This window comes from Rhinopithecus bieti, unplaced genomic scaffold, assembly GCF_001698545.2.
Source record: "Rhinopithecus bieti isolate Rb0 unplaced genomic scaffold, ASM169854v2 scaffold_62793, whole genome shotgun sequence".
In the NCBI taxonomy this organism is placed as follows: domain Eukaryota; kingdom Metazoa; phylum Chordata; class Mammalia; order Primates; family Cercopithecidae; genus Rhinopithecus; species Rhinopithecus bieti.
Genome location: NW_016824412.1, coordinates 992026 through 1004486, shown reverse-complemented (window position 1 = coordinate 1004486; position 12461 = coordinate 992026). Strand labels below are relative to the sequence as shown.

At 38.5% G+C, this 12461-nt stretch overlaps 1 protein-coding gene across 2 annotated transcripts in view; it reads left to right on the top strand.

Moving 5' to 3' along the window:
• LOC108522239 (collagen alpha-5(VI) chain) overlaps positions 1–6054 on the top strand; it is a 107662-nt gene extending 101608 nt beyond the window's left edge. For both annotated transcript variants that reach the window (XM_017862307.1, XM_017862308.1), the window contains one exon: positions 5245–6054. The gene's annotated coding sequence lies outside the window, so the exon portion shown is untranslated. The remainder of the gene's footprint in view (positions 1–5244) is intronic.
• Positions 6055–12461: the final 6407 nt, after the last annotated feature.

The window sequence follows — 12461 nt, the reverse complement described above, 5'->3', positions numbered from 1 at the left end:
GCAGGTCTCTCACTAGATGCTGAATGGGCCAGTGCATTGATCATAAGCTTCCCAGCCTCCAGAACTGAGAGAAATAGATTTCTGTTGTTTACAAGCCATCCAGTTTATGGTAGTTTGTCATAGCATCCTAAATGGACTAAAACAGAGAGCAAGCATTCTTTTGTCAGGCAAAAAACAAAAAAACAAAAAAACAAAACCAAACAACAACAAAAAACAAAAACCACAAAACAGAAAACAAAACAAAAACCCACTATGGCAAGAGCTATCAACCTATCTTGGGATAGAATCATAGTAAGATATCATCACAGGAACCCCCAAATACCATAATTATTTCAACTGAGAGATGAGATTAGACTCTTTTAAAGGCAGAGTGTGTGTGGATTGGCTTTTACAATAAAGACCATTTCTTCCAATTAGGCTACATGGGGAACATTTCCCATAAAGTGAATGAACTAAATTGAAGTTTCAAAATTCTGAAGTAAAAACATACAGAAAAGATGATTAAAATATTTTATCAAAAAATATACTACTAATATAAGTGTCAAGTGTGCTTAATTTAGCAATATTAAACTTTTCCAAACATTTTAGTTTTTCAAGATAAATACAGTGCCTCTTAGTAAAAGAGTAACGGGTATAATTAATAGCCGTTTGATAAATTTGGTAAAGCACTTTTTAAACAATATTTCTCAGAAATTAGAAAATGTCATCTAAATGACTAGATAACTGATTGTTTTGTAAAACTTTTGAAAGATTACTGGGTGATTTTGGGATATGATTCAGAAAGAAATCAAGTAGTTGTTTGACATTGCTCTGACAAAACTCCCTCAAGATCCATTGACATAAATAATATTTATCAGTGCTTAAATATATAACAATAGATATTAATAATTCTATCAGTTCTGATATTAAATCTTGCTTTACTCTAGCAAAAACAGTAATAAGTAAAATAACAGGGAAAACTATCCATTTCACTAATAAATGTATTTCGAGCAAAATGTTTACTTTTGTCTTAATAGAATTACCAAAATTTAAATATATATAGTTTTGATAAATTCTAATGATAATTCATCTTTAAAAGTGTTAATACTTAGATGCTTATCGTCATAGAAAATAAGAACATACACTTAAATATATATATTTTACAGAGAATTATGATTAGGCAAACAAAATATTTTAAAGCATATAAACATATTAGAGTTAGAATGAAATTCTATGGGGAAAGTGGAAGGGAAATACAAATTTAAGGACAGAAATGAACACTATAAACTATCTGACATTTAAACATGAGCGTGTTTGCATATATTTTAGTAAATAATGGTAGACTCTGTTGGATAAGTTAAGAGAAAATGTTGAGGTTTTATTTTAAATGTCAGTTTTATAATATGTCACAACGTACATCTTTTTCAACCACTTAAACTCATAATGAAAAAAATAGATATTTAAAATGTTCAAGGCAAGAAGTAGATGTTTTGTTTTCCTTTGAGGTGTGGCTGTAAGCAAAAGTTTTAAAAGACAACTAGGCTGGAGCCTCTCTAAGATTCTGTTTTAGACCAGATTCCCCTGAAGCCAGCCCAGAGTTGAGAATTTCTGTGCATGTGAGTTATTGAGGGAGTCCTCACAGGAGAACCAGTAAGGAAGGAAGCAAGACAGGGAAGGAGTGCAAGGCAAATAAGGGTGTCATCTCAGGCGAAGTCCCATAGAGGGCAGCTTAAGCCCAATCCTTCAAGGAAACGCAGGCGTCTAAGTTAGGCTGCAGAGATGTCCTGAGCTGAGGCAAGAGAGTTAGGCTTTCTTTTTTTTTTTTTTTTTAATCCTTTAAGTTCTAGGATACATGTGCAGAACGTGCAGGTTTGTTACATAGGTATACATGTGCCGTGGTGGTTTGCTGCACCCATCAACCGGTCATCTACATTAGGTATTTGTTATCACTCCCCTTGCCTCCCATCCCTTGACAGGCCCCAGTGTGTGATGTTCCCCTCTCTGTGTCCATGTGTTCTCATTGTTCAACTCCTACTTATGAGTGGGAACATGTAGTGTTTGGTTTTCTGTTCCTGTGTTAGTTTGCTGAGAATGATGGTGTCCAGCTTCATCCATGTCCCTGGAAAGAACGTGAACTCATTGTTTTTTGTGGCTGCATATTATTCCCTGGTGTATATGTACCATATTTTCTTTATCCAGTCTATCATTGATGGGCATTTGGGTTGGTTCCAAGTCTTTGCTATTGTGAATAGTGCTGCAATAAATATACGTGTGCATGCGTCTTTATAGTAAAATGATTTATAAATCTTTGGGTATATACCCAGTAATGGGATTGCTGGGTCAAATGGTATTTCTGATTCTAGATCCTTGAGGAATCGCCATACTGTCTTCCACAGTGGTTGAAACTAATTTATACTCCCACCAACAGTGTAAAAGCATACCTATTTCTCCACATCCTCTCCAGCATCTGTTGTTTACTTTTTAATGATCGTCATTCTAACTGGCGTGCGATGGTATCTCATTGTGGTTTTTATTTGCATTCCTCCAATGACAGGTGATGATGAGCCTTTTTTCATTTGTTTGTTGGCTGCATAAATGTCTTCTTTTGAGAAGTGTCTCTTCATATCCTTTGCCTACTTTTTAATGGGGTTGTTTTCTTTTAATTGTAAATTTGTTTAAGTTCCTCATAGATTCTAGATATTAACCCTTTGTCAGATGGATAGATTGCAAAATTTTCTCCCATTCTGTAGGTTGCCTGTCCACTCTGATGATAGTTTCTTTTGCTGTGCAGAAGCTCTTTAGTTTAATTAGATCCCATTTGTCAATTTTGGCTTTTGTTGCCATTGTTTTGGTGTTTTAGTCGTGAAGTCTTTCCCCATGCCTATGTCCTGAATGGTATTGCCTAGGTTTTCTCCTAGAGTTTTTCTGGGTTTAGGTCTCACATTTAAATCTTTAATCCATTTTGAGTTAATTTTGTATAAGGTGTAAGGAAAGGGTCTAGTTTCAGTTTTCTGCATATGGCTAGCCAGTTTTCCAACACCATTTAATGAATAGGAGATCCTTTCCCCATTGCTTGTTTTTGTCAGGTTTGTCAAATCCTTTGCCTACTTTTTAATGGGGTTGTTTTCTTTTAATTGTAAATTTGTTTAAGTTCCTCATAGATTCTAGATATTAACCCTTTGTCAGATGGATAGATTGCAAAATTTTTCTCCCATTCTGTAGGTTGCCTGTCCACTCTGATGATAGTTTCTTTTGCTGTGCAGAAGCTCTTTAGTTTAATTAGATCCCATTTGTCAATTTTGGCTTTTGTTGCCATTGTTTTTGGTGTTTTAGTCGTGAAGTCTTTCCCCATGCCTATGTCCTGAATGGTATTGCCTAGGTTTTCTCCTAGAGTTTTTCTGGGTTTAGGTCTCACATTTAAATCTTTAATCCATTTTGAGTTAATTTTGTATAAGGTGTAAGGAAAGGGTCTAGTTTCAGTTTTCTGCATATGGCTAGCCAGTTTTCCAACACCATTTAATGAATAGGAGATCCTTTCCCCATTGCTTGTTTTTGTCAGGTTTGTCAAAGATCAGATGGTTGTAGATGTGTGGCATTATTTCTGAGGCCTCTGTTCTGTTCCATTGGTCTATATATCTGTTTTGGTACCAATACCATGCTGTTTTGGTTACTGTAGACTTGTAATATAGTTTGAAGTCAGGTATCTGATGCCTCCAGCTTTGTTCTTTTGCTTAGGTTTGTCTTGGCTATATGGGCTCTTTTTTGTTTCATATGAAATTTAAAGTAGTTTTTTTCTAATTCTGTGAAGAAAGTCAATGGTTGCTTGATGGGGATAGCATTGAATCTATAAATTACTTTGGTCAGTATGGCCATTTTCACAATATTGATTGTGAAATACCTGAGCATGCAATGTTTTTCCATTTGTCTTCTCTCTTATTTCCTTGAGCAGTGGTTTGTAGTTCTCCTTGAAGAGGTCCTTCACATACACTTATAAGTTGTATTCTTAGGTATCTTTTTCTCTTTGTAGCAATTGTGAATGTGAGTTCACTAATGATTTGGCTCTCTGCTTGCCTATTGTTGGTGTAAAGGAATGCTTGTGATTTTTGCCCATTGATTTTGTATCAATGTGCAAGAGACTTTGCTGAAGTTGCTTATCAGTTCACTAAGGTTGAAATGAAGGAAAAAATGTTAAGGGCAGCCAGAGAGAAAGGTCAGGTTACCCACAAAGGGAAGCCCATCAGACTAACAGTAGATCTGTCTGCAGAAACCCTACAAGCCGGAAGAGAGTGGGGGCCAATATTCAACATTCTTAAAGAAAAGAATTTTCAACCCAGAATGCCATATCTAGCCAAACTAAGCTTTATAAGTGAAGGAGAAATAAAATCCTTAACAGACAAGAAAATGCTGAAAGATTTTGTCATCACCAGGCCTGCCTTACAAGAGCTCCTGAAAGAAGCACTAAATATGGAAAGAAAAAACCAGTACCAGCCACTGCAAAAAGCATAACAAATTGTAAAGACCATTGACACAATGAAGAAGCTGTGTCAACTCATGGGCAAAATAACCAGCTAGCATCATAATGCCAGAATCAAATTCACATGTAACAATATTAACCTTAAATGTAAGCGGGCTAAATGCCCCAAGTAAAAGACACAGACTAGCAAATTGGATAAAGAGAAAGGTGGACTTTCTTACTTCCTCCCAGGTTATTGATTAGTCAAGAGCTGCTGTTAAGAAGAATGTAAACTCCAGGTACTCATGGTGCATGTGGTTAAAACAGGTCCAGTAGCTAACAGCAGTCCTCGAAGAATAGTAGGTGCTGATGTTGGAAGCAAAAGCTCATATGGCAATGGTTGGGGAGGGAGGCCAAGCAGGGGAAGACAGAAAATGAAGGAATATTGTCCTAGAAATTAATGTTAAAAAAAGAAAGATTACAAGGATTCTGGACAGAACCTTGATATTGTCTATTGCACACCCCTTCAAGCACCTACTTAATACCAACCACTAAATTTGCTAAGCATGGAATGTCAAATCATTAATGTACCAGCATTCTTCCAGGAAGAATTATGTCTATGATTCTTCTTATATATTGTTCATTTATTTCTATTATCACATCACCCTGAGCTGGACTTCTATTTTGACCATTGAAAATGACAAAAGTATTGTGTTTGTTTTATATGTGGCATATGAAGGAGCAGACCCTGGAGGAACATTTTGAACAAATATCATGACATTAAAAGCAGTGAATATTTTTATATTTTGCAGATGGTGAAGATACAAGGTCATCATAGGAGAAAAGAAGATAGCTCCACTGACATGTATAATCCTATGTGGTTCTAACCAGAATGTATAATCATCTATTAGAGGTAGTGTGGTAAATAACAGGGACTTTTCACAAAAACAATTGGCTAATAGCATGCTAAATTTGTTCTCCATCTCAAATCTGAGGAGAAGAATTTTCTGAGTGAAGACATCAGTAAGAAGACCTGACAAACCAGGAGTGATTTCATTTCTCCTGAGAACTGGGGAAACCAACCTATAAGAGTTAACTTTTCTTTGAAAGCTCTGCACAGTTCAGGCATCGATTTTGATGATGTATCTGTCTGAAAAAGATTGTCATTATTTTCCTCACATCTATATCTCAGATTGGACTTCTCTAAAAGCATTTAGAATTGGAATTTCCTAGGAATATCTTCTACTCATTCTTAAAACTGGAAAGCCACGCCCATGTCGTTGGTTCTGGGATGAACCTAACATTTCATCTAGCAGTGATTGTCCTCTAAAACCCACCTGTCAGGATACTATCACCCATAGTTAATGCTTGCTTTTCACCAGGACAGTAACAAAAGAATGGAATTGGTGAAAAAGAAAAAAGTGATCAGAGGCTAATTTTATGAACCTCTGTTTTGTGCTATAATCTTTTGTTTATATTTTAGAATGCTTTGCTTTGTGTATACAGAGTTTTTGCAGCAAAAGAATTACGGAAAAGCACAGATACTCTATGTGACCAGAGATGTTCGTGGGAATTACAATGTAGCAAGAGATAATTGCTAAAATAAAAACAAGTCTGACTTGAAAGTTTGTTCTGATCATTATTATTTAACTACAGTCTAATTCAACCCTAATAGAACACCAGTAGAAGACTAAATATATTTGGAACATTTACATAAAATGTAAAATTAGCTAACAGTGAATTAGTTTTAAAAATCATTCAATTTGGCTAAGGCAACAAGTAATTACCAAGTCAATGAGCATCTATTATATTAAAAAATGAAATGACTATGTTAATGGGATAATACCATAGGCTATTTTGTACTTTTCCTTGACCTTACTGATGTTATTTGTATAATTTAAAAATAATCCAATTAATTCTAAGTTGCTGAGATTTTTATAATAACCATTTATTGCTCTCTGGGAAGTTCCAGATTCAACTCTACTCATTTAGTAAAGCTTTGTTTTCCCCTAAGAACTCTGATATGTGTAGGGGTGTGTGTGTGTGTAAACATACACATGAAAAATTTATCAGATATCTAAATCTGAAAATGACGTGATTATCAAGAATGTGAAGCCACAGGAACTCACCCTCTGCTGATGGGATTGTAAATTGTTTAAACAGCACTGTAGCAATATTTAGTTAGATGGATGATACACATACCCTAAAACCCAGCAAACCCACTACTAGATCTCTACAACTATGTGTGAGAAGCTCTCACGTATATATGCCAGGAACCAAATACAACCATGTTCACTGCAGCACTGTGTGTTTTAGAGATGAGCTGATGCCAACATGAATGTCCTAATGTGGTCTACTCATACAATAGCATATGATACAGCAGCTAAATTGATAAACTGGAGCTGTATCTGCAAACATAAACAAATTTCAGATATAATATTGAACCAGAAAGAGTTGCAGAAAGATATATTATGACATCATTTATACAACATTTTAAAACCTGAGAAGTAATACCACATAATGTTTATGGCTACTGACAACTGGAGTGAAAACGCAAAGGCATATGTGGGGATGACAAACACCAGATTCAAGACAATGGTTATCTTTCAGTGGTAAGAGGTAAAGTGGGGGTCCAATTATCATCATAATGTTTTATTTCTTGAACTGAGTGATGGAAAAGATGTACTTTCCTTATGAAATATGTATATTCTCTATACATATTTCAATGCCTGACATTCCATAATTTAAAAGAGCAAATTAAGTAACAAAAATGCAAAATTCAAGTAAATCCTTGTCCTACATCCAGGACTATGTTAGGAATTGAGAGGGATTTTTTTGTAATTAGGTAACTCCACTTGATCTTGAAGAGTTTGCACTAAGTCAAGGTCATTAGAGTTAGGTAACCTTCTGAGATAATGGTTCTTCTTAAACATTGACCATCTGGGAAACTTGTCCCCTTCACTGATATGCCACATAATGTTGATATGTTTCATATATTGATATGAAATTAATTTTATATCTGGTCATTTGAGGTTGCATAGAGCACAGCACAATTTGATGCACATAAGAGCCAAGATGAGTGATACTAAGTGGCATTGTTTCGTTGGAGGAGCAATTACGCTGTAAATACAGGGAGCTTTAAAATAAATTTTGGGCATTCAACAAAAAATATACTACCTGAATGTGTGCTGTGGGCACAAAATGTCAGCAACCAACATCAGAGAATGACCATAGGTTAATAAAAATACAGTGCATGAATTCAGAGTCAGGCTGCTAAGTACAGCCAGTAATTGCTTTGGAAATCAAAGAAGGAAAAAAAATCACCTGGGATTTGAATAATTGAAGAAGACTTCAAAGAATAAATGGGATTCACACCAGGTCTCCACTTAAAGGCTCACAATGCTTTCCTTCCAGTTTCCTCATAATAACAATGAAAAATCCTTTCATGCCTTAGAAGGAGTTTCTATAGGTCATTTTCTAATCTGACCTTTGCTCGCCTTTCCAGCCCAATCTGTTCTCACTGCAAGGAACCTCTTCCACTCTCTACCTCCTATTTATTCTTCCAGGCTGGCTCTCACCTGCTTAGGAACGCTTTCTATACAGTGGGGTTGGTAATCCCAACCCCACCGTATATTCTCCTAGTACCCGGATCTCTCCCTCTGGGCCCTTATTAGGGAGAGTTATAATGACCCATTCACTTGTCAATATCCCCAAGAAGCACTGAAGTGAGCTTCTCCATCTTGTTTATCGCTGTGCTCTCAGTACCCAGGATGGTGCCTGGCACTTAAAAGGCATGCAATAAAGATTTGATGAATAAGTGAACGAACTTGCCTTGAAGGATAAATATGGTTTGGTTTGATGGCTATGAGGGGAACTGGTATGAGCAATGATGAGAAAACAAAAGCTAGAAAGAGCTGTGTGTCTGTGCACTAAGGCAAGTGGAGAAACTGGCTTGTATGGAGGCCAGCGTGATTGGAAATTTGAGACCACAGCACGTATGGTGAGTGGCTGAAGTGCCTTTTTAAAAAAGCCTTTAAAAGTAGCAAATTAAAAAAAAAAATCTTGAACCATTCCACAACATCCAGTTTGAATATGGGATGATCTATAAGCAGAATAGCATGCACATAGCATGGTATGTGCATTAAGCACCCATTTTTCAGAGTTCTATGCAGAAATGACCCATGGTCAACCCACTGCAGCCTTACATGACATGAGAAAATGTGCTGTAGAACAGCTGGTCAGAATTACAGATGACTAAGAATCCTGTGATAGCTCTGGAAAACTGCAGTTGACATTTCAAACCTAATTTCTAGATCTTTTATCTGAGTGTAAGCAGTGGGGGTGAAAATTTGAATAAGCACAGTTGAAAGTTTGTGCAGCTCCAGTCAGCCTCCCTAAATTGGAACCCTTTTCCATCTTTCTAGAGTAACCTGTCTGTACTTCCAGAACACCTCTCCCACTGCAAGATTACCAGAGATCCAGCCCCAGAACCCTGGGATTTTCTTTTGACCAAATTTCTTCTCTAGATGTGCATTATCCACCTTGAAACCCCTAGACTCTCTCCACTGCTGAAATGGAGTCAAGGAGTGATAGGAGAGGAGGATAGAGAGCTTAGCCCAAGCCAGCCTCAGAGGGCCTTGTGCACCAGGCTGAAGAGTTTAGATTCTATTTTGGAGGTAATGGGCTGCCCCTGAAGACAGAGAAGAGACGTGGTTAGACATTTATTGTGGCTCACACTGGCTGCTGAAAGAAGAGAGAACTGGAGGGAAGAAAAACTAGTCACAGGGTAACCAGTTATCTGGGCAAGAATGGATAATGGTGCTCAGGATGGAAATTAGTTGACATATGAGGGAAATACTTAAGAGCTAAAAGTAGTAGGATATGATCACTGATGGGTTTGGACAGAAGATAAGGGAGTGGAGAAGACTGGGTGTCTAGACCAGTGGTTCTCAAACTTGAGTGTGTATCAGAATCCCCTGAGGGCTAATTAAAATATTTATTATTAGGCCTCACCGCAGAGTTTCTGATTTAGTAATATGCTAGAATCACTTGAGATTTTTAAACTACTAATGCCTGCACCTCACCCCTGGGATCCTGACGGAATTGCTGTGGAATGCAGCCTGGACACAGCATTTGTAAAGCTCCCGGTGACTCCAATGCTAAACCCAACTTATTTATATTTGGAATACAGGCAAAGGAGCCATTTGGGCATTAAATTTGTTAAAATTATTTTTACATATTCCTACAAATACCTCACTGTGGGCCCTGATATGTGCGTAAATATATAGTCAATCTCTCTGGAAAATCAATATAGCATATAATGACTACTATCTAAAAGGACAAATACTAAAAAGATAAAATAGATACTACTTCCACACCTAAAGCAAGAGGAAGGAGGAAAAGAAAAGAGAAAAAAAATTCTGTTGAGTTCTTACTATGTGCCAGATAGTATAATAAGTACTTTATATACACTATCTCATCTAATGCTGACAACAAAAGCAAGAGTAAGATATCCTTATCTCCATTCCTTTAATAAGGGATTCTGAACTCAGAGAGAGATGGTCACACAATCCAAGGTAAAACAGGATTTAGATCTGGATTTGCCTGGTTCTTCCAAAGACTATTTGCACACATTCTTGTTGGAAGAGAAACTGGCTATATGGTACAGAGAAAAATAGCCAGGATTAGGCATCAGGTGCCTGAATCCTAACCCTAGCTCTACCCCTAACTAGCTGTGCCACTTTGAATGAATCTCCATCTCTCTGGGCCTTGACTTCCTCATCATCAAAATGGGGATAAAATTTTTACCAGCCTTGTAGGATTAAATGAGATCATACCTAGCCCAATACCTGACATATGGAAGATACTCAAATAACGTTAACTCTTACTATCTACTTCCTCTTCATCCTCATATTCAGTAAAATGAGGGAGCTGGGCTAATCGTCCCTAAAATTCCTTCATATTATGAATGCTGTGATTAAGAATTTACTACTTTCTTTGGTGTCTACAGCTACTTTCTGATACTCTTCAACTAGTGACTTCATCTTAAGAACTGGTCTTTGTTTAAAATCAGCCTCTCTTCCTATAACCCCCTATTTTACCACTTCATCCCCTCCCCTTGGTTGTGTGGCTGGCTGTGGCTGTTTCCTGGCTATCCATTGCTGCCACAGAGTTATGTCAGTGTTTTGGTGACTCTCGCAGGAGCTCCATCACGTCTCTTGTGCAGTGTTGCTGTGTTCAGCAACCTCTGTAGTGCCTGCGTGAGCGTCCTTATGCCAGGTCAGCAGGAATTCCGTTCCGTGAACACATTTGCAGTGATAAATGGACCACACTCTGCAGCTCTGAGGCTAATGATCTTATCTGTTATCTGATGCCCCGTAGGCTTAAAGATGTGTCCAGGATGCAATTTGGAATTATGGAAAGAGTAAAACTTGTTCTACCACATGCTGGTTATGTGATGCTGGACTTGTGGTTTAACTTTCTGGAACCTCCATTTTTCTCTTCTGTGAAACTGGTTTTGTGCGATTTGGCACATTAAGGTGCTTTATATGGTGTTTGGCTCACAGCAGCTCCTCAGAAGTTGGGAACCATCCCAACTGACTCCATTTGGGAAGTTGGCAATAGCCTTCAGGGTAGGCTAAGGAACAGGGTTGTGTAAAATTTTGGAGACGGCTGATCATGGCGTTATAAACCTTTTATAGTAGACTTGCAGTCACGGTGACACTTCTGTTGCTGGGTAAGTAGCAGATTTCAGCAATAGTTTTCACTTCAGCATTCCTATTGGAAACATTTCTAAGGTTCTCCACACAGATTGGGATCTGACCTCTGGCACCTTCAAACTCATAGTAATTGCATAGCAACGGGCTAATCGCATGGTGGAGCAGGGTCTAGGGCAGTCCTTGTGTATATGCCTTCTTTAAAGCAGCAGGCTGGTTCAGCCCCCTACAAACACAGGAGTGACTGTCCCCATGGTTTCTGCCAATGTTAGCAACCTGCCTGGGCAGAAGACTTAACAGCTGCCTGACAACATGTCCTGACATCAGCATTTAGGTTTCTTGTTTCAAAGTTAGAATAACCTTTGATTAAGCAGGGTTTTAGCATGCAACACTGTTTTACCCCAATACCAATAGGGGATGGATACAACTAACATAGACTCCAACTTCCTTGACCTCTACCAGAAACTAGCTCAAGCTGATGTCCCCACCATGTCGTGGCTGTTTTCTAGACAATTGTTTCTCAAAGCGGAGTTCAGGGACCACCTCCATCAGAATTTCGTCAGCCTTGTTAAAATGCATGGTCCTGGCCAGTCGCAGTGGCTCATGCCTGTAACCCTAGCCCTTTGGGAGGCCGAGGCAGGTGGTTCACGAGATCAGGAGATCGAGACCAGCTGGCCAACACGGTGAAACCTTGTCTCTACTAAAAGTACAAAAATTAGCCAGGCGAGGTGGTATGTACCTGTAGTCCCAGCGACTCAGGAGGCTGAGATAGGAGAATCACTTGAACCCAGGAGGCAGAGATTGCAGTGAGCTGAGATCGTACCACTGCACAGGTTCCTCCAGACTGACTAAATTAGAATCTCTAGATATGAACACAGAAGCTACATTTTAACACACTCCTTAGTTAATTCTTATGTGTATTATATTCTATTTCTTTAATCTGTGTTGCTATAAAAAATATTACTTGCGGGGGACAGGGCACAGCTAAGAAACAACAGGGGAAGCAGCAGAGGCCTGTGCAGACCCGAACGACTCTGTCTGACAGCTTTGAAGAGAGCAGTGGATCTCCCAACACGGAGGTTGAGATCTGAGAACGGACAGACTGCCTGCTCAAGTGGGTCCCTGACCCCTGAGTAGCCTAACTGGGAGACATCCCCCACTAGGGGCAGTCTGACACCCCACACCTCACAGGGTGGAGTACACCCCTGAGAGGAAGCTTCCAAAGTAAGAATCAGACAGGTACACTCGCTGTTCAGCAATATTCTATCTTCTGCAACCTCTGCTGCTGATACCCAGGCAAACAGGGTCTGGAG